At 34.4% G+C, this 22,787-nt stretch overlaps 1 protein-coding gene across 4 annotated transcripts in view; it reads right to left on the reverse strand.

Moving 5' to 3' along the window:
* Window positions 1-22,787, reverse strand: part of LINGO2 (leucine rich repeat and Ig domain containing 2) — a 1,295,977-nt gene that overhangs the window by 660,049 nt on the left and 613,141 nt on the right. The gene's annotated exons all lie outside the window — the stretch shown is intronic.

The following is a 22,787-nucleotide window of genomic DNA, read 5'->3' on the forward strand; positions in this document are numbered from 1 at the left end:
CCTCCCCAGAGACACACCCTACTAGGGAAAGAGAGAGGCAGACTGGGAGTATGGACCGACCAGTCAACGCCCATGTTCAGCGGGGAAGCAATTACAGAAGCCAGACCTTCTACCTTCTGCAACCTTCAATGACCCTGGGTCCATGCTCCCAGAGGGATAGAGAATGGGAAAGCTATCAGGGGAGGGGGTGGGTTATGGAGATTGGGTGGTGGGAATTGTGTAGAGTTGTACCCCTCCTACCTTATGGTTTTGTTAATTAATCCTTTCTTAAATTAAAAAAAAATTTAAAAATAAGTGTTTTTTTCGATGGAGTACCAACAATTCCACAGCAACTAAGGGTTTCAGTTTGAATTATCTACTCTTTATCAGTGTGCAGCATTAGAGATTAAATCAAGGACCCTGACAATGTGAGAATCCTGAGTAATAACATTATCGAATGTAAAGTCCCACCCTAACTCCCTGATCTCCAACTGATCATTGATTCTACTTTCTTAGCCCCTGAGAACACTACGTACATCACTGGAGAGGCTTAAGAAGATACATTCTTGAGGGAGAAGCAATCCTTAAAACTACATAGATTTTACACTAATATTAATGAAACTAATTGGTAATTCATTGCTGACAAAATAGAACATCAGTCATACTAAATTGTGAGCCTGTGAAGGAAACTTGTGAAAGTAAACAATAAATAACAATAAATAACATAAATAACTCCTATGTTTCTGTAATATGGGAGGGAAGATGAGAAACAGTTTGGTATACATCTGAAAACTTTTTAACAATTGCTAAAAGATTATCTCATAGACACTGAATTGAATAGATTTAGGTATTTTGCAGAAAAGGGAGTCTAATTTTATCTATGTCATTGAGTTATCATACTTAGGTGAATCAAGTAATCATAAAACCCATACATACATATCAAACACATTAATTGAGTCACATTTTTCACTATCAACTCCTTGAATGTTCAGATTTTTTCAGACCTATCTTGGCTTCACTGAAATGCCCTTTCCATAAATAATGGTGAATTGGCTTAGGGAAGAAAATAAAAAAGGTACGGCAGGAGAAAAACAAAAGTCAAGAAATACCAAACACACTCCAATCTAGATAAATCACCCTGGTCTTCTACGTCAAAGAGAGAAATACCAGAACACATTTCAAAAATGATCAAGCATCACTCAAAAATCAGTTTTTGGTGAAGCTTAATAGAATGTCAACACTATTCAAATTCACTAGAAATTTGTAGAGCTGGTTTTATCTTTCATAAGATGGACGAGTAAAAATGCATGGCCTAATTTTAATAACAGAAGCAATAAAGAATGTGCATGTCTTTGGATCGTAAAGAACAGTAAGGACAATGAAGGATTAAATGCAAAATGTTATTATTTTAGTACTAAAATTTATAAATAACAGTCACTATCTTTGTAATTATCCTATAAATAACAAATATATAAAGGTCATTTAATTAGGTTTCATTACAATGTTAAGTCTCAAGGGCTATAGCTCCAGTAATGTCTCTACAAAAATGGAAATATTCTTTTTAAAAAATATTTTTATTCGTTTATTATTGGATAGGGACAGAGTGAAATTGAGAGGGGAGAAAAAGAAGGAGAAAGACAGGGAGGGTGGGTGAGGGGGAGAGAGGGGGAGAGAGAGAGAGAGACAGGGACAGGGAGAGGGACAGGGAGAGGGAGAGGGACAGGGAGAGAGAGACTCCTGTAGCCCTGCTTCAGCACTCATGAAGCATCCCCTCCTGCATGTGGGAACCAGGGGCTTGAATCTGGGTCCTTGTGCACTGTAATATGAGCACTTTAACTAGGTATGTTACTGCCTGGCCCCAAAACTGTGCAATTCTCTTTCACTATTTCATTCTATAGTCCCTGTGTTTTCCCTTTACCCTACTTACACAGGATAGCCCACAAATTAGAAATCTCTATAGAGGAACATGCTGATAAGTCTACTTTAGTTTTTGACCACTTGCTGTTTTCTATATAAAAATTGATGCCAACATGGAGAAAAAGTGTGACACATTAGCTGAATAAATAGAATGTGGTATCATTAAAATATCTGCTAAATCCACAGAAATGCACAGCATGGTTAATGTCAAGAATGCCCAACATTTTAGCATATAAAATTTTTATATCAGAGAAAACAGAAAAACACATCTTTCTTATATTTTAATGATCAACATTCAGTAAGAAAGGAAAACAATTTGGGATTTTAAGAAACAATCTAATCTATGATTCACTTGTACACTCCAAATACTGGTGTGGGTTTTTTTTGTTGTTGTTTGTTTGTTTGTTTTCACTAAGCAGCAATATGGACAAATTGCTTTCCAAAGATATTTCATCCTTTTATAAAGTAAACATTTATTTTCCCTTAAGATAAATCACTGTTCTTTAATCACTCTAAATAGATAATCAAATCAATTGAGTTGTTAGGGAGAAAGGACAATAACATAGCTATTATGTTAAAAAATGGAAGGAGGTGATATTGAACATGGTACCATATAATTGGCAAGATAGTAAGAATCCAGAGAAAACTTGAGCTGCTGATATTTACTGGCAGATTACTGTAATGGTTGCTAGCTGTTTCACCACCTGGAGACCATCTCACCAACATATAAAAAGACATAGCGTTAGAGGAATATTGTCTCTAGTGTGGGTGTGATCTGGTATGTGTTTGATCAAGAATGCAACTCTTGCCATTAAGTCTCATGAAAGTCAGAACTACCTTCTTAAGTAAATACAAAAGAAACATGGAATACCTATGGGTACATAGTGACTGTACTGTATTTTTCTTTTTTTCTAAGTATCTATTTAAAGATAAAATTACTATGAGAAAAGAAAAATGCAAGAGCTTGAACCCCATATTCATGTAAATAATACGGTAAATTAAAATGCATATACATTAAAAGCAACATTGAAATGAACCTTCAAGGAAAATTAATTCATAATCATTCTAATATATCTCAGTAATTTACTATGATAATTCTCACACAAATGTGTGCTTAACTAATTGTTCTAATGTTAATTATAATATGTGCATGCATATATACATACAGTTACATTTTGCATAAAGTGTACATGTTACCATTCAAGTCCCTGGCCTCTACCTGTAGGGGACAAGCTTCACAAGTGGTAGAACAATGCTGCAGATGTCTCTTCTTCTATCTCCCCCCTCCTTCTGTCCCTCACTCTCTATAGATAGAAAGAAAATGGGAAAAATAATGGCCACTATGCAGGCATCAAGCCCCAGTAATAATCCTGGTGGCAATTTAAAGAAAAAAAAAAAAAAGACTTGAGAAGCAATAGCAAGTTTCTGAATTTTTTTTTAAGTTAGAAGTTCATAAGTGCTTGTCTTGATGAATATAATACAAATTTGGTGGTGCTTATTTAAAGATGGAGACAATATTTAGTCAAGGTAAAGCAAAATATGAATAATTTGATGGATGGTGCTACTTTTACCATGTTCTACATTACACTGCTAAAATAGTATCTGATTTCCTTTTATTGATTTGAACAATTTATGTTTTATTTATTTATTTATTTATTTGATAGCAATAGAGAGAAACTGAGTGGAGGGGAGATAAGGAGAGAAAGAGACAGAGGCACCTGTGGCCCACTTCACTGCTCATGAAGCTTTCCCCCTGCAGCTGGAGACCAGGGGCTTGAACCTGGGTCCTTACGTACTGTAATGTGTACACCTAACCAGGTACGCCACAGCCTGGCCCCGATTTAAACTGAAACTTTATGATGAAATTGTTCTCTTGCTACATGATTATACTGTTCAAACCAAGCAACTAAAGGATTATTATATGATTTAACTTACATTCCGTATTTAAATTAATATTCAAAAATCTATTACAATTTTTAAACAAATGTAGTTGATGACATCTCAATTTATCTAAAGAACTAAAATCATACTTGTATTGAAGAAAAGACCCTCTCCAATTTTTTTTTTTTTGCCTCCAGGGTTATTGCTGGGGTTCCGTGCCTGCACTGCGAATCCACTGCTATTTTTTCCCTTTTGTTGCCCTTGTTGTTTATCATTGTTGTTGTTATTGCTGCCCTTGTTGGATAGGACAGAGAGAAATTGAGAGAGAAGGGGAAAACAGAGAGGGGGAGAGAAAGACAGACACCTGCAGACCTGCTTCACCACTTGTGAGATGACACCCCTGCAGGTGGGGAGCCAGAGACTGGAACCGGGATCCTTGAGCTGGTCCTTGTGCTTTGTGCCATGGGTGCTTAACCCACAGTGCTACTGCCTGCCTCCCCACCTCCAATTTCCTAATATTTTAATAATCCATTGAGGGAAAGTTACCTCTTGTTCATAATTCTCAATGTCTCCTTAGCAAACTAAAAAAAAAGCACTTATTGAACTATCCTGCTGCTTTAAAAAAAAAACATGCTGTGTATATCAGAGAAAAAACTGACAAGAAAGCATTCCATTAAGTGTCAAGGTTGTATCAAAATGGACACTATCGGAGCCCCAGTGGCACAATCAGTTAATGTGTTGTACTTATACAAAATGGACGCTATTAGTTATGGACAGGGGAAGAAACTCAAATCTGAATAATTATGGCACTTGCCATGACTTGATTTTAAATAAATTTCATTTCCTGAAAAATTCAATTTTTACAAGTATGTTATTAAATAATCACTAACATAAGAACATGTGGAATTATTTTCTGCAAGGCTGCAGAGGGAGCAATGTTTAACCTAAAATTAAAGCAATGTTAGTTTCTTACTAGACAACATTAAACAAATTTTTCATAGCTAGATAAAGAATAATAATGAAGCATGCAGAAGCAAGTTATGTTATTAAGATGGTACTGAATTTTCAAAAATTCAAATTTGATGAGAACTATTTTCAGTGTTGTTAACTTAATGTTAATTCAGATTCCGGATAGGGGTTTATAATCCTAATACTGGTATTTTCTTACTAATGAAAATAAAGGGACACACAACTGAAATAAATTGATGTGATCATTTCAGAACTATGTTGTAATATAAGTGGAACACAGACTGAAAGTATAAGAATTTTGTAGCAAACTATACATAAAGTTGGAACTGTTAAGGAAAGACAATTCTCATGAAAATTTTATAAGAAAATATGTAATTTAGATGTAATTTAGATATGTAATTTATTTACTATGATTTATTTTAGATAAATAGAATAAATATGTACCAAATATGCTCATGTCTATATACAAACCCACAGGTGGTTATACGTAATAGAGATTTAACTGGGAAGGCCTAGGTGGTGGCACACCGAGTACAGTGGACATATGGGGATTAGAGTTGGTGTCAGTATACCACACCTTCCATCATTTATCTTCTTGCACTGGGTCTCCAGCTCTCTTCCCCCCACCCCCCTCTAGCCCCTCTCTTTTGAGTTCTTATATCTTGTGCAATAGAACAATACCTAAAGTTTCAGCCCATGTTTTCCCTTTCTTTGTTTCTTGAGTCCCACTTATGTGTAAGATCATTTGATATTTGTTATTATATGAAGGCTTCTGATGAAAAGAGATCTGTCACACAGTTTACCTTCTACTGTGTTAAAAGAAAACACATTGATATGGAGTGAGAGAATGATAAAACTGATGCACAACAGTAGTTGCCTGAATTTCTCAAAATCTAATGCCCTTTCATTTCTGGGCAAGAATTCTGAATACCACCATTAGGATACCTACAATGTCCATGAATCTTTAAGAGTATTTTTAAAAACCAGTAAACTTCAAAGACATAAATACCTTTTATTCTAAAATGTAAATTTCTCGCTTAAGTTTGTATTACCAGGAAGTAGGAAGATCAGGACTTAACCTTATTCTCTCTGAACTGAAAGTTATTGTATCAATACAATGCATTTTCACTTCAAGCTGTACAACTTAAATTCCTAAAGCTGGAGCATTTAACTCTTTTATTAAGTAAAACAGGTTAATCATATAATAACACAAATTGCAGACTTCTAGAAAGAAACACATTTTAGGAGAACATTTATCACTGTTTAAATGTATATTAAAATGAATGAAATAGTAAGTGGAACAAAATTAACTGTGGTAGAGGGATATTAGCACTTTCATGGTAAACAAGTTGTAATAGCACATACTTTAAAGATATATGGAACTGCATCCCTAAACAAGTATAGTCTTGTAGATATTACAAGTTAAAAAGCATGAAAAATTGTATTACACTATTACAAAAGTGGTATCTAGAGACACAGGTGAAATGGTATTTATGATAAAGAATGAAAAATTAATTTCAAAATCTAAACTACAGATTATTTAAAAGAAAAATCATAAGAAAGGGCATTTTTATATACATGCTCAACAGAAGCACATTTTCTGTTCTCTTGCTAAATAATGAGTTAAAAAGTTATCCAACTCATATTTAATATAACTCACTAAGCTTTGTAGCTTAGATTCTGTTTTGTCTAATGTAACATCAATCATACATTACTGCTTTCAAGTCTTGAGAATTGATTCAGAGTTTCTTTTTTCAATAATCCATTGTCAAACTACCTGCAAAAAACATTTACAGTAAGTCCATATTAAGGGAGTAGCTACTTATACCTTTCACTCTGCTTTGGCTTGCTATGATCTTAACTTGTTATTTTAAAGTATTTGGTTATAAATTCCCCATTATTTGGTAAAGTGAGAACCTGTTTATAAAGCACTTTAGGGCATAAGTTTTGCTATTTTACAGTTATGTAATTATACCCACCAATACTAAATTAAATGAGTTTCCTTAATAACTTTAGAAGATAAGTTATAATATTAAAAGCATGATTGGACTGTATAGATTATTTCATTATAGCTCCATCTCAACTATTCCAGAAAGGGTTTTATATCCCATTTTCAAAAACTGTCCATGAGAAAATTTCCAAGTTAATATCTGTATGAAATAATAATCTCAAAAATGGTTTTATCACTGATTTGTCATGTGTGAAATGGTACTGAGATGTGGTTTATAAACTTAAAATGGCATTTGAACGAGTTATTTTCTTTGAAATATATGGCTTCATCTGAAAAAGCTCTATTTAGTAGTTCTAAGAGTAAAGTCACAGTCATTGCATGAAAACTTTCTTGACTCCATAATGATCATAATATTTATAAGTATCTCTAATATTGGTACTAGAAATCAATATCTCCACTTTTACCTACTTTAGATTGATATTGATCATTTAAAATGTATGGCGAAACCCTCTCTCAATAAGGAAAATTGGGAGTAACTATAGAAAGTTAAGCTTATACCAGAAAATTTTAGAGAGATACTTAAGGAGTAAATACAAAATATCTCCATTTTCCTACAATTTATATTAGACTTTACCTGTTTCTTAGTACATTTCATTAGCATCATATTATCATTGTTTTTCTGAAGAGCTTTAATAAACAATTAACATAATATTATCTTCTTTCTATTGACATTATTGAAAATACTTTAATGTGGAAACAAGAAGTCATTTTATAGTCTAAGTCATTAAACAATTATTTTTAATAGAACCGTGGATATAGCTAATTCTTAGAGCATCAAATTTGAATGTCGAAGTCCTCACAGGTTCCCAAATCAGTATCTGTCACTACCATATGCCAGAATTGAATAGCACTTCTTTTCTCATGCTTGAGAGTCTCAAGCATGCAAGCTCCACACTCTACATGTTAAACCATTCCCCCCAACTACAAAAAGGTTAATTCCTAAACATAAAGCAAAAAATTCACTGGTTTTGTTTGGTAATTGCAGAATAATAGATAAAAAGCGTACAAAGTAAGGATATGAATCCTGTCATACAACACTCTGAGAATCCCCAAAATTTAGATGGATTTTTGGGAAGGACTTCTAAGAAAGCAATCAGAAAGTAAGAGTCAAGAAATGAACCACAAGTAGAACTTAATGGTGATGGGGAAGGGGGAGGGAGGGAAAAAATGAACTTGAGGGATATCCAAAGCTTACATATTAGTGACTAAATACTATCATGAACCTAAAATTCCCACTGGGCATGTGGAGTCTCTGTAAAAGTCAGGCCAAACATTAAGACCACAAATGGTTTTCATTACTACAGCAACACTGTAGCACAGAACTATTTTGGTTTTATGCAACATTACCAACAGCTATAAATCAAGAAGATCAAATTAAAATTACACAGCAGAAGAATTTTTGCCAATTTAATGATATATTCAACAGCCACAATCATATAGATTCCAAAAATGAATTTGTGAACTTGATAACTATAAAACTATTTTGGATTTTTAATACCCTCTCAGGAATGAGCAGGTAGGTATCTTAAAGACATCTATGATGAAAAACAATTTCAGAACTCTGGGAGTTACCTAATTTGACTCCAAAGGGAACTCTACAGAATAGATATGTCATATATGCTATTATGTGGATAGTTGTTGCTTACTATGTTATACAGAAACTGCACAACTGGCTTTATTAAAATTTCATTTACATTGACCTACTTTCTTGGAAGAAAGTAAAACAGAATCTTTAAAACTAGACTGATAGACACCATTGTTTTAAGACCTGCCTGGCATTTGTCTAAATGGACCTGAAGCTTTACTTCTGTCCATAGCTCCTCTAGCTTCCTTATTTCCTCCTGGAGGAATTGAAACTATACCATCAAGATGCAATTGTGTATCATATGTAAATGATGCCTGGATTTTTAGATCAGAAGACATTTTATGCTGTTTCATACATGATTATTAAAACAGCACAAAATGTACCTATCAAGTAAGTCATTAGTATTAAAACATTAGGTTCTTTAAAATTCCATATACTGACTTGGATAATGTGCTGTTTTGCCATGTGCATGAGCTAGGTTTTGATCCTGGACCCCAGTGTATTGAAAGAAGCTTTGTTGCTGTAATCTCTTTCATTCTCTGTCTCTTTCTTTCTGTCTCTCTGTATTCATTTAAATATAAAAGAAGAAAATGACATATACTGACTAAGACTTACTGGTGACACTTTAAACTAATTGCATTTTTTTCACCACCAGAATTATCATCAGACATGTCTTCTCCTCTCCAGGCAAATAGTTTTTAATTTTTTTTTTCATTTGTGTTTTAATAGAGTGAGCCAGGAAGACAGAGAGAAGAGTCACCTATAACACTGTTCCACCACTAGAGATGTTTTCCTTCTGCATTTGGTGACTGACAACTTGAACCCAGGTTTTCACACATGGCAACATGTGCACTCTGCCTGGTATGGTATCATCCCACCCATAAGTTGTTTTAAATAATTTTAATGTTTGAAAATAATGATTGGAGCTTTGCTGTGAATGGGAGACAGAATGTTTAAAACTATTTTTAAAAAGGATCATTCACAGTATTTTCAGAACTAATTCAGATCTGACTAAAAAAAAAAAATCTATTATTTAAGCAATTTTTTTCTTTTGTAAAGAACTTTAAAAATCTTTTTTCTTTGGGGGCTGTGTGGTGGTGCACCTGATTGAGCACACATGTTACAATGCTCAAGGACTCTGGTTTGAGCCCCCAGTCTCCACCTGCATGGGAAAAGCTTTGTGAATGGTGAAACAGTATTGCAGGTGTCTTTCTGTCTCTTCCTCTTTATCTCCCCCTCCTCTCAATTTCTGGATATCTCTATCCAATAAATAAAGATAATTAAAAATTGTAATCTTTTTTTCTTTTTTAACTGACAGGGTACATTTAGATCGATTGTTGTTTACTATATGATAGTTCACAAAAGCATTAATTAGATTAATTATAAAAGACATATATAGTTGAGCCATTAAAGTAAGACTAAGTTATCTATAGAAATGTTTTATCTATGCTAAATAAAGATAATTTCAACAATTAAGCACAAGGTTAGCTCTAAAGCTACTGTTAACCAAGGTTACAAGGGAAATAATACAGGTTTTTTTTTCTTTTTTACTATCTGATGAATTGAAGCACAACAGTATTGGTTTGAAACATTAACAGTCAGTGAACTTAGGGCCAAGTAGATATCTTAGCCTGTTAAAACCACCACATGTCATGCCTGAGGTCCTTGAGGGAACAGGTTTAATTTCCATCTTCAAGACACATACTAACTAAAATAATAACTTAATTGGCTTTTCCACTCTTATCTTGGATTTCTTTTTCCCCAATAATGAGGGCAGAGTAAGCAAAAGAGGAGATGATTTTTGATTCTAACATTTTGATTGGACTATATTATATTCAAGACAAGTTTTCAGTTACATTGTTATATGGTTATATCAATTAAACCACAACATCTAGCAAAGATTTACCTAAAAAAAGAAGACATTAGGTCCAGGAGATAGTTCACTTGATGGAGCACTTTACCCTGTACAAGAACCAAGGTTCAGTTCCTCCCACCACATGGACACATGATAGATAACACTAGGTGGGACACTCCTAAGGTGTCTTTCTTCCCTCTCTCTCTAAGTTGAATAAACAAAGATAATGAGACTGGGAAGTTGATTAATGTTATTTCATATGCATGAAGCCATAAGTTTATTTATTAGTATCTCATAAACCACAAAATAAATAAATAAAACAAATGTTTAAAATACAGTTTTTGCTACTAGGATAGGGTTATTACATCACTTGGGCTTAGTATCTGCATGACTCTACCACTTGCTACTCTCAGTGAGTTTGTCTTTTCTCTAGATAAATGGTAAGACACACACACACACACACACACACACACACACACACACACACACAGAGAGAGAGAGAAAGAGAAAAAAGATAAAGCAGCACTGCTGCACCATTAGTGGTTTCCATTGGGTAGGAGCTCTCATGTAATTGCTCAGGGCTTGACCTGGATTTTTGCAAATGTTAACATGTGTACTCTACTAGGTAAATCACATGCAGGACCAAGAAAGCAGTTTTTTTTTTTTTTTTAAAGTGATTTACAAAATTACAAAATAACAGAGGTGCAATTCTACACCATTCCCACCAATGGGCTTCTGTGTCCCCATTTCCTCCACTGGAAACAACAGTGGTTTTCCCAAGGTCACAGATACGGGTTGACTACTATTTCTATAACTATTTGCCTTATCCCTCTCCCTCTCCCTCTCCCTCTCCCTCTCCCTCTCCCTCCTCTCTCTCCCTCTCTCTCTCTCTCTTATATATATATATATATATATATATATATATATATATATATATATATCCACCATTCTTTCCATGGTCCTACCTTCTCTTCCATTTTAAGTCCTAGCTACTTCCAAATGTCTTTTCTTCCTCCTCTCTCTCAGTCCTGGTGGCATTGGGTCTCAGAACCCTTTAGTCATCTTCCTCTAACATTTCTTCCCCTCTGGGAGTATGGACTAAAATTTTTTTTGAAGTGCAGAAGATAGGAGGTATGGCTTCTGTAACTGCCTCTCTGCTAGACATGGACATTGGCAGGTCAATTTATACCACCAGCCTGTTTCTATCTCTCCCTAGTGGGTTAAGGCTCTGGAGAGGCCAGGTCCAGTGGTAAGGTCATCCACCCATGAAGTTAAGAATGAAATCACTGAAACATTTGTAACTTGGTGTAAGAAAGGCAGTTAAGTTATAAGGCAGGAGAAAATGTTTAATAAGGAGGAGCCAGAAAGTAGGAATAGAGCAGGTGAAAATGGGGCTTTAGGGAGGAATGAATCTAGGAATTCTATTTTAGGTAAATTCCTTGGGGCCCATTATTTTAGTGAATTTTTTTTCCCTGAGCTTGTTAGTTAACATGGAGATAGGCTAAAAATATGGTCTAGAAAGATGTATTCAGAGTTGAGAATAGGACCAGGACTTTGAATTATGGCAGAGAACAGCTCCCAAAGTTGGAGAAAAAATATAAATACAGTTCACTATTTACCACATTAGTTTGACCCAGGTCCCATGTATATTCACATTTAGCATGGGAACATGTATAACCTCCAAGTCTCTATCAGAAAAAGCAGGTTTTTAAGATTAAAAAAAAATGTGGTGGGGATAGATAGCATAATGGTTATGCAAAGAGAATATTATGCCTCAGGCTCTAGGATCCCAGGTTCAATCTGGTAAAGAGAAAAAAAAATAAATTAATGTCAAACACTATTAAAAAGACTATCAACAACCATCATTTCTTGTCACATTTATATCTTTGATGATAGACCCACTTAGATGGAATCAGTTTGAATTACCAAGGTCTTGTGAAAAATCTTTCCTGAGATCCAAAATTCTCTTCCATTCAAGAATATGTAGTATGTCAATGTGGACTAAAAATTAAAGAACTGTCGTGGTCTGGGAGGTGACACAGTGGATAAAGCATTGGACCCTCAAGCATGAGGTCCTGAGTTCAATCCCTGGCAGCACATGTACCAGAGTGATGTCTGGTTCTTTCTCTTTCTCCTATCTTTAAAATAAATAAATAATTTTAAAAAATTGAAAAGTAAAGAGCTGCCTAGTGTGGTTCTCTAGAGAAGCTGATTTAATGATCTAAAAAATAACAAGCAGTTAAGATCAGAAGAGAAAACACAAGTAGAACCTGAACTGGAATTGGCATATTGCACCAAAGTAAAAGACTCTGGGATGGGGGGTGGGATACAGGTCCAAAAGGATGACAGAGGACCTAGTGAGGGTTGTATTGTTATATGGAAATTTGGGAAATGTTATGCATGTACAGACTATTGTATTTAATGTCAAATGTAAATTTCCCAACAAAGACATTAAAAAAAATAACAAGCGATATTGCTTTGTGGTTAAATATAGGCTTCTGAAGTAGGCTTTTTAAGGGAACTAGAATATCCAGTTTACTTAACTAGTTTATTTAGATATATATACATATATATATATACACATATATGTATATATATATTATATATATATATATTTATCTCCAGGGTTATTGCTAGGGCTCGGTGCCTACACTACAAATCCATTGCTCCTGTGGCCATTTTTTTTTTTTTGGATAGGACAGAGAGAAATTGAGAGGGGAGAGGAAGACAGAGACAGAGAGAGAGAGGAAGATAGACACCTGCAGACCTGCTTCACTGCTTGTGAAGAGACTCCCCTGCAGATGGGGAGCCGGAGGCTCGAACCAGGATTCTTGTGGGGGTCCTTGTGTTTCATACTATGTGCGCTTAATCAGGTGCACCACCACCCCACCTCCCACTTAACTAGTTTAAAAATTCTCTTCCAAAGTCTTGTTTATAACATGACCAAACTCTTTATATTTGTTTATCATAGAGTTTTCAGCTTAACTTGTAGCTAGTCAGATGCCCACAAACTCCTTAAATCCTAAAAATTTAGTGGAATTGATTCATTTCTGTTTCTTTTGTTGAAAAAAATGTATTGATTCAGATTAATGGTTTGATGATGGTGAACTAAAGGAAGGGAGAGTGTCAGGGTGAATAGGACTTGATGTGTTTGCTCTCTAATCAATGTCACTCAATCAGAGTCTGCTGCATAATTAGCATCTTATTGTTTGCTTTCTTCTCTTTTTATACTGCATAATTTGATACTATATTACACGATCTCATGTTCTTAAGCTGCTTCATGTTGCACTTTTTCATTTGGAAGTGACTTCTCAACAAAGCTGGGAAAGAGATCATTCCAGCTAAAAAAGTAGAATTCTCTGCAGAAAACACAAATTCTCATCCATTCCTTGGTATTCCAATTTTACATGTAAATCTATGGAGAATTCTTTGCTTATAACTGCTCAGAATGACAAAACTGAAAGAACCTAGAATGTACTATAGAAGGCTAGAGGGAAAAAGGTATATTGAAAGTAACAAATAATAGCAGTTGATGGTTTATAGACAAACTTAAAGTTTAGAAAACTGTTAAAATCAGATTTTTCTCAGGTTACATTCTCAAGAAGCAAATTCTAAAGGATTCAAATGCAAGTAAATTATTAAAGAAGCTTTTTCCTATAGAAATGAGCAAGGGAGTTGGGAATTCAAACAAAAATGGTAAGAATACAAGCAAAGGTGGGATTTCAGGTAATATTTCAGTCTCAGACTCTATCTCTATGTAGGTTAGAGTCACCTCAGAGTTTGTGCACCTCAGATTCTGTGTTCTTTTTCCAGTTTTCCACTGATTTAGGGCCTGAGTGAGTATAAGGGGGCTATATTCTGTGTTAAAGAAGTCCAAGGGGAAAAAAATGACAGATGTAAATCACTCACAGCACAGAACATAGAAACTGGAAGAATAAATCACTGTACCAATATAACGAATATAAGAGACTCTGCCTCAACCAGCAATTACATTCAACTGGGTATTAGAGGCATTTAAGGTCCTTATCAATCAGTGAAGTCGAGTTGTTACTTAATGTCAAAAATAAAGTTATATGTGTAATAAGACTGTTAAGGTTCATGATGGTTCATGAGTTAACTTAGTTTAATAAATGTTCACTCAGACTTGCAAGGTCAACATAACAGAGGAGGCAGCAGAATGACCACAGACCTAAGGAACTATTAATTCTAGTCCTTTCACTGTTGCCAATGAATGCCTATATAATTTCAGCATATGTCCTCAGTTTATTTTATTGATATGAATGATTTTTTCATATCTTAATTCAACTAACCCCAAATATCTTCCCCCCTCAAAGTGACAATGAAGTGTCAAGAACTATATGGTATCTGAAAGACCCAGAGTTTAGCAAGCAGGACATATTAAATATATGCTAGCGAAAACAAAATCTGAACCACATTAAGGCAACATTTAGATATTAATGACAGAAGTGTCTGAAGGAGTTAGAATGCACTTAATAAGACTGTAATGTATTTTCAGACACAACATGTTTACTCTTATCTTCTGAAAGTTCATAAACTATATCAAGAAGTAAAATGTAATGTATTTTTTAATAGTTTAACTATATATACATTAAAGTGAGAATGCTTTTTTCAATTGATATAATTAAATTGTGCCAGTACTTATGAGATGTAATTTACCATAAGAGAGCAAATAAATCCCATGAAAGCATATGTATAAATGTTTTACCTTGCTTCATGGAGAGGGGAAATTGTTTAGAGAAAAATCCTCCCTTTTCTAAATTATTTGTCAGTGATTTCAAGAAGTACCTAGGCCTGTTAAAGAAATCCTGTACCTTAATACAGAAAGCTAAAATAAGAATATTGAAACAAGTCCTGATCCTTAGTGACTACATATGTGTCACAAAACAGTCACATTATCTGTCATGACTTAAATGTTTGCTGAACTGAGTTGTACAACTGAGATCCAAATATGGCAAAGCATGATCTAGTTTTCTGTTTCCCAAATGCAAATAAAAATTGGCACATAGACCACAGAAGTAGTTATTCTTACAAAATTGATATCAGTACAATTTTGGATGCAGACAATATCTAATGCAAAATAATTCATTTGAAAATAAAGATAGACACTGAAAAAAATTTTGTTTAAGAACATTGACCCAAACTTTCTAATTTTATAAACTGAAAATGAAAATATACATTGTCAAAACTTGAAAAAATAGTTAAAACATAAATCCTCAACAGAACATTCATAATGAAAGTCTACATGAAATTAGGGGGGAAAACAATGGTAAATTTCAAGTAACTACTTAATAATTTCAAGATACAAAACTAAAACTAAGAAAAAAATTCTCGCTATATCTTTTTCAATATGGTTATCTATCTCTAGTCCTTTACCCATTATCTAATAAAGTAAACTAATATTTTTAGTCAAATGAATTAACAGTGTTGCTAGAATTAATGAAAAAAATACACAAATATGAAATAATTCTCAAAAAATGACCCCATGAATATTAGTGATTTTTGAACTGAAGTGTATAGACTACTAGAAGTTACAACCACATCAGTATAAACAACCCACTGGCTAAAGGAAGAAATATTCTTAAGAATGCCACATTTATTATTATTATTTTAATTTCCACCAGGATTATCTCTGGGGCCCCATTGCTCCCAGCATATCTTTCTCTTTTTCTTACTTTCATTCTCTGTTTTCTTTTTTTCTTTTTCTTCCTATCTTCCTTCCTTCCTTCCTTCCTTACTCTCTTTCTTTCTTCCCATGTTATTTGATATGACAGAGAGAAACTGAGAGGGGAATGGGGAGATAGAGAGAGAAAGAGAAAGATACCTGTCTCAATGTTCATGAAGCATCCCACCTGCAGGTGGGGAGTGGAGACTCAAACCTGGGTCCTTGCATATGGGAACCTGTGTGCTCAGGGTGCACCACCAGATGGCTCTGATGTCAATTATTTTTATATTATAATTAATATTTTCATAAATTGCCTGATTATAAATCTCTCATTCTATTCTGTATATATTTTCACTGGGATAAATGAATGAATAAAGATATTATGGCAGGAATTCTGGTATTATCAGACTGTTTTCAGTTCAACATATTTAAAATGATTAAGATATGTCCATACTCTACTCTGCAATTTAAAAAGGTGATACTGGTTCTTTCAGCACAAAATGGATGGAACTGGAAGTGATTTTGCTTAGTGAAGTAAGGAAGTGAAATATAATTCATGGGTGGGATGCAGAGATTTAAAACGTATAAACATAGGAAAATCAACAACTACAAAGCCAATCTATTCATTGGTCAACTAGAAATATCAACGGAGACCACCACAGACTAGAACTACTTTGGGAACCCACCAAATCACCAGAGCATCCAGAGACCACAACTTTGCCCAGATCTCCAGCTCTACCCAGCTGAGAAACTTCTCTACAGAACAAGGATTATCAAAGATCACCTGAGACTGCAACAAGAGGAGACTGGGACTACTTTGAGAACCCACCAAGTTACCAGTGAGTGAAAACACATGTGGCTCATGGACAGAGAGGAATCTAAGGAGAGATTCCTGAGGATAAAGCCCATATCTACTTCTGAGCAGCTGGTAACAGTCTGGCTGTTTGCCAGTTGAGGAGCCACTTTCAGTCTGTTTTACCAACAAAAAGATTGATGAAGGGAGGAAAGAACTCCCCTAAGATTCACCAAATGCAACTGTGAGTCACCACTGTTACTGCCTTCAAAGGCTGGAGCAGTAGGGGGGGATGCCCTGTGCTGACATTGGGAGGCAGAGAACTGACCAGGAAACTCAGGAGAAGATCTACTCCCCAGTGGTCTAGCCATGGGGCTATATAGTGGGAGCCTTTCCACATTGTTCTCCTGATGAAAACATGGTGAATAATTGTCTCAGAACCTACAGACTATAAACAGGACTTGTTTAGAAACTCACAGGGCCCAGCAGTGCTGCCTGGCTTGGCAGAGAAGCTGAATTGAGCCCAGACCTTTGGATCCTTGAGGTGTGGGAGTCTCTTTGCATAAAGACTGTGCTATCTATCCCCCACCCTGCTTTATCTCTTGGTCAGGAGTGAGTTATTAAGCCAAAAAACCCACTTATAGGTCAAAAATCCTCAGGCTACCATAGCCTACAGGGAAGAAAAAGAACAAAAGAAACTTTAACAGCCACAGTGCTTCAATTTAGGGATTGAGATAACATTGTAACACCTGTTAACTTCCACAACTGTGAACTCTTTAAGTATCTTATTTAGATACAAGTCAATCCAAGCAAGAGTGATCAGTGTACTGAAAAGTACTGAGAGAAGGACCTCAAAAAACACTTTAATAATGGTTAAATCAAGGAGAAACATTGGAGAAATGAACCAGGACAAATATCCAGCTAAAAGCTCCCCAAAGGTAGAAACACAGAGGGGAGAAAGAATAGAATGAGGCATAAAACAGAATTAGCAAGATTGAGGACAAATTAGAGACAACTAATAAAGAAATAAGAGACCTCAAAAAGAGATTAAGAGATACTGAAAACAGCAACAGAAACATATGGGATGACTTCAAAAGAAATAATATACACATTATTGGCTTACCAAAGGAAGAAAGAGAGGGAGGGGGAGAAAGAATTCTGAGGGACATTATAGCTGAGAACTTCTCTACTCTAGACAACATCAAAGACATAAAGGCTCAAGAAGCTCAGAGGGTCCTAAACAGAATTAACCCAGACTTAAAGACACCAAGACACATCATATTTAGAATGGAAAGAAATAAAGATAAAGAAAGGATACTGAAAGCTGCAAGAGAAAAACCAGAATCACCTACAGAAGAAAACCCATAAGATTAGCAGCAGATTTCTCCACACAAACCCTACAGGCCAGAAGAGAATGGCAAGATATCTTTTGAGTGCTCAGTGAGAAAGATTTCAACAAAGACTACTGTATCCTGCTAGACTGTCATTCTCAGACAAGCAACCATTAAAGCAATCAACTATCACCAAGCTTGCCCTGAAAGAAGTTCTGAAAAGTCTCATATAAACAATCAGATCACCATAAATATGCCATATATCAGAACACTCTAAAAATCTACAGTAGTGGCATTAAAATATCTTAAATCTATAATATCAATAAATGTAAATGATCTGACTTCACCTATTAAAAGGCACAGAGTAGGAAGATGGATCAGAAAACACAACACAACCATATGTAGTCTGCAGGAATCCCACCTAACTAAATAAGACAAACACAGACTCAAAGTGAAAGGATGGAAAACTACCTTTCAAGACAGTGTACCACAAAAAGGGCAGGAACAGCTGTGCTCACATCTGACATAATAGACCTTAAAATAAGTAAAATTAAAAAAGATAGGGATGAACATTACTTAGTGCTCAAAGGATCAATCAATAGGACTTAATGATTATCAACATCTATGCACCCAAGACGAGGTCATCTAAATACATCAAACATCTGCTGAAAGAGCTACAGCAATATATTAACAGCAACACAGTGATAATAGGGTAATTCAACACCCCACTCTCTCAACTTGACAGATCATCCAGTCAGAAAATCAATAAAGAAATGAAGGAACTAAATGAGGAAATAGGTAAACTAGAACTATTGGACATTTTCAGAGTAAAAATGGTCATTTCACTGTTTTCATCCCATTGTGGATAGAGCTTGAAGAAATCATGTTAAGTGAAGTGAAGGATGAATATGGGATGACCTCATTCATAGGCAGAAGTTGAAAAACAAGATCAGAAAAGAAAACACTAAGCAGAATTTTGACTGGAGTTGGTGTATTGCACCAAAGTAAGATTCTGGAGTGGGGTGGTGGGGGATGGAGTTCTGGTCGTAGAACAGGATGGCAGAGGACCTAGTGGGAGTTGTATTGTTATATGAAGAAATGAGAAATATTATGCATGTACAAACTATTGTATTCACTGTAGACTGTGAAATATTAATCCCCTAATAAAGGAAAAAAAAATCCAAAGTCAACCTACCTCTAAGACATTGGAAAAACTATGGTGATTACTGTTGGGGTAGTTGGGGGTTAAGCACACAGAATCTGGTGGTGAGTATAGTGTGTAACTCTACTCCCATTATACTGTAATTTTAAAAGTCACCGTTAAAGCACTAATACAAGAAAGAAATAAAAAATGATATGTACTTACTCATTATAGTTATACTTTTGCTTTTGGATCAAGCTCAAACAATACAAAACAGCATTATTTGAATTTGGCCTCTGGCATAGCTGTTGTTTTTAATGTGCACTCTCAGTATCCCCAGTAAAAAAATTGCAAACTCCTGCTATCCATTTTTTTCTCTCTCTCTCTTAGGGGATACTAAGCAATTTCAATTACTGAGAGTAACTGAAAGCCATGGGGAAGGACCAGAGGGAGAGACACCTGCGGACCTGCTTCACCATTCTGGAAGCATCTCCACTGCAAGTGGTAAGTGGGGGTGGCAGTGGGAGCTCCAACCAGTATCCTTGCATGGGTCCTTGGTACTTAGGTACTATGTGTGCTAAACCCTGCTATCTATACTTTTATTGAGGTAGTACATATAATAGAGAAGACTTGAGTAGACTCATCAACACCTACTAGAACTCTAGGCTTCAATTATTCTATTTTCTCCTCTTCCTTTAACTTTATTAAATCTTTTGTTGAATTTGATCCTCTGAGTTTCCATATTGCAAAATTTCATTTCTGAGTAACAAACCATGTAAGCTCTGTGCAGGTTTTTTTTTTTCTCTCTCTTCCAATACTTTCTTTAAACCTGCTAAATTCCAAAAGGTAAGACAAAGTGCTTAACAATGTGACATTCAGAATCACTGATTATGACAAAACTATATGTTTCAAGACGTATGCCAAGACATTACAATGTTAGGCAATAGTATAAAATCAAATGCCAAAAACAGAGACATGGAAGGATGTTAAATATCCACATAATCCTCAAACTTTAAAGCATTTTTCTGGATTAATCTTGCCCTGACAACTATTTTCTTATGGGTTAAAGAAACTTAATTTGTGTTCTTCACAGAATCTCCAGTTCAATTTGGATTATTTTTAGGAAGATAAGTTTCCTAAATTAGGTCAAAATGACATTTTATTTTAAATTAAGATTAGAAATAGTGACATTTTATACTCCTAATCATGTGTTTTTAATAGATAATTATTAAGAACACTATAGTTTTTAACATTAAACTTATTTTCAGAAGACTAGAAAGGGCAGGAAGAATTCTATTTAACAATGATAGCACACAGAAACATGGAATTATATCTGAAACCTGTTGTAATTTTTGCTGCCATATTAATCTATATTGAGATGCTTCTTTGAAACAAATGTCTCTAAATACTTTAATTTACCTAATTTGTTAAAGCATATTTACATATACATTTGCCATATGCAGAAATTAATGAACCTATAGGTAATATTCAGAGATTTAATATATGAAACTTGGAACTGTATTATTTTTATGAGTAATGTTAATTATCATTTGAACATATTGATTGTGCCAGATATTATTTCGAGTACATTTACAAATATATAGGTAATCACTATATCATTATTTTCACTCCCATTTTACATGTATGATTTGGTATGCTAAGTAAACAAGTAATTGGGAATTCAAACAGAATATCTGAATCCAAAGTCGCATTTTTAGCCATAATACTTGCACTGTATAACTACTGCCACATATGGCTGAAAACATGTAATGTATCTAGTTTAAATAAAATTAGTGGAAAATATAGAACACATACTGAATTTCAAGAATTAGTATAACAAAAGGTATATCTAATAATATTATATTGACCACATGTTGAAATTACATATTTTATTGCATTGGTCTAAATTAAATATATATTATTAAACTGATTTTTCCAGTTTAATAATATATATTTTCACCTGTTTTTCTTTTTAATGTGGTTATTTGAAATTTTGTATCACATGTGAGGTTCTCACCAGTTATATGTCATAATATTTCTAGTGGATCACATAGCATAAAACTAGATAGACTATTTTTTTAGGAGGGGGCATTTAGGGAAGAGCTATTAATTGTTAACGTTTTGCTAATTGTGCTTTTGTCTCTTATTTATTCTCATACCTATTTTCAATTTATATCTCCCTCATGTAGGAATTAATTTTATTTTAATTTAATTGTTTTTCTACGGCTTCATTCATTGGTTAATGGTTTACAGTCCATTTGTTGACACATGGTTAAATTTCTCATCTGCCTATGATAGGTGGCAGAAAAACACTCTCACTCTTAGCCTAGGTCTTTTCTACCATCAATGCACCAGGACCTTAAAGTCACTCCACTCCCCAGATCTGCCTCCCCTCCCTCCCCCAGAAACCTTAGCTTTGGTATAGTATATATTCTATTGCATATGGCTTACTAAAATATAAGGTCTTAAAAGTATGGATCTGAATTTTTCATCTCTCAGTACCAATGATCACTGATAGAAAAATTTAAGATGAATATAAATTCTTAGATTTGTAGCTCTGTCAATCTTTCTCTCTTCACAGGACATCTTCTTTTTACCCAGAATGAAGCCATAATTCCATCAGAATTTCTTACAGATGAACTAAGGCAAAACATAGCCAAAGCCAATGCACCACCAATTAAAAATGAAATATTTTAGGAACATTCACATTTTATTTTCAAGACCAATGACCTTCAAATAATAAATATTTACTGCCTGACCCTTTATAGAAAGCCTTTACCAATTACAAAGTACCCGATTCCACTGCTAAAATATGATTCCTTTTGAGAACAACTATACTAGCTTTACATTAGAATCTGATAAAATAACAAACCTTTTAAAACTGTTAATGATTCCAATCTGTTTCACATTGTGTTTCAAGGATGCTTACATTTTAATAGTCACTCCTAGAATAAGAATTCAGACATCCTTGTAAGTCTTTTTAATTGTCTCTCTATTAAGATACAGGGGCTCAGAATATATTTTCATATGTTCTCTACCCTGACACTAGCTGAGGCCTAGAGAGCTCAGGATTCCAAAACTTATAATAGGCATTTTCAAAACAGCTTCATAATACTAATATAATATTAATGACATAAAAGTCACTGTGGAGAAAATGAAGGACACTATTTCTGGGAGTAAACTCTTTAGAGCCACTTTACTATTGAATAGAAGGTGAGGAAATCAATACAGATATAATACCATTATTAATGTGGTCTGTCAATACCAGGCTATTCTGCATTTATTTTATCCTGCACAAAGTGGGTCATTTGAAGGTTACAGATAGTGAGGGACTCTCATTTTATTTAGAGGCATTTGCTTGTCTTGATAAAATCAATTGACCACAATTTTCCCAGATGTGGAAGATCAGGTAAAAATTAAAGTTGTTCTTAAACATGGAATACATTCTCACCAAGGATATCATTAAAGGATTAAAAAAACACTTATTCATTATTGATGCTACCACAATCAGCTATCATAATGTTTCAAATATCATCTTCACAGTGAAAGCCACTGTCACAAATACTGTACTACACTAATGTAATATTGAGTTATAAAGAAGTAACTGGCAATAAGGATTATAAATTTTTAAAAGTTTGTATC

The sequence above is a fragment of the Erinaceus europaeus genome, chromosome 10 (genome assembly GCF_950295315.1).
Source record: "Erinaceus europaeus chromosome 10, mEriEur2.1, whole genome shotgun sequence".
NCBI lineage: Eukaryota > Metazoa > Chordata > Mammalia > Eulipotyphla > Erinaceidae > Erinaceus > Erinaceus europaeus.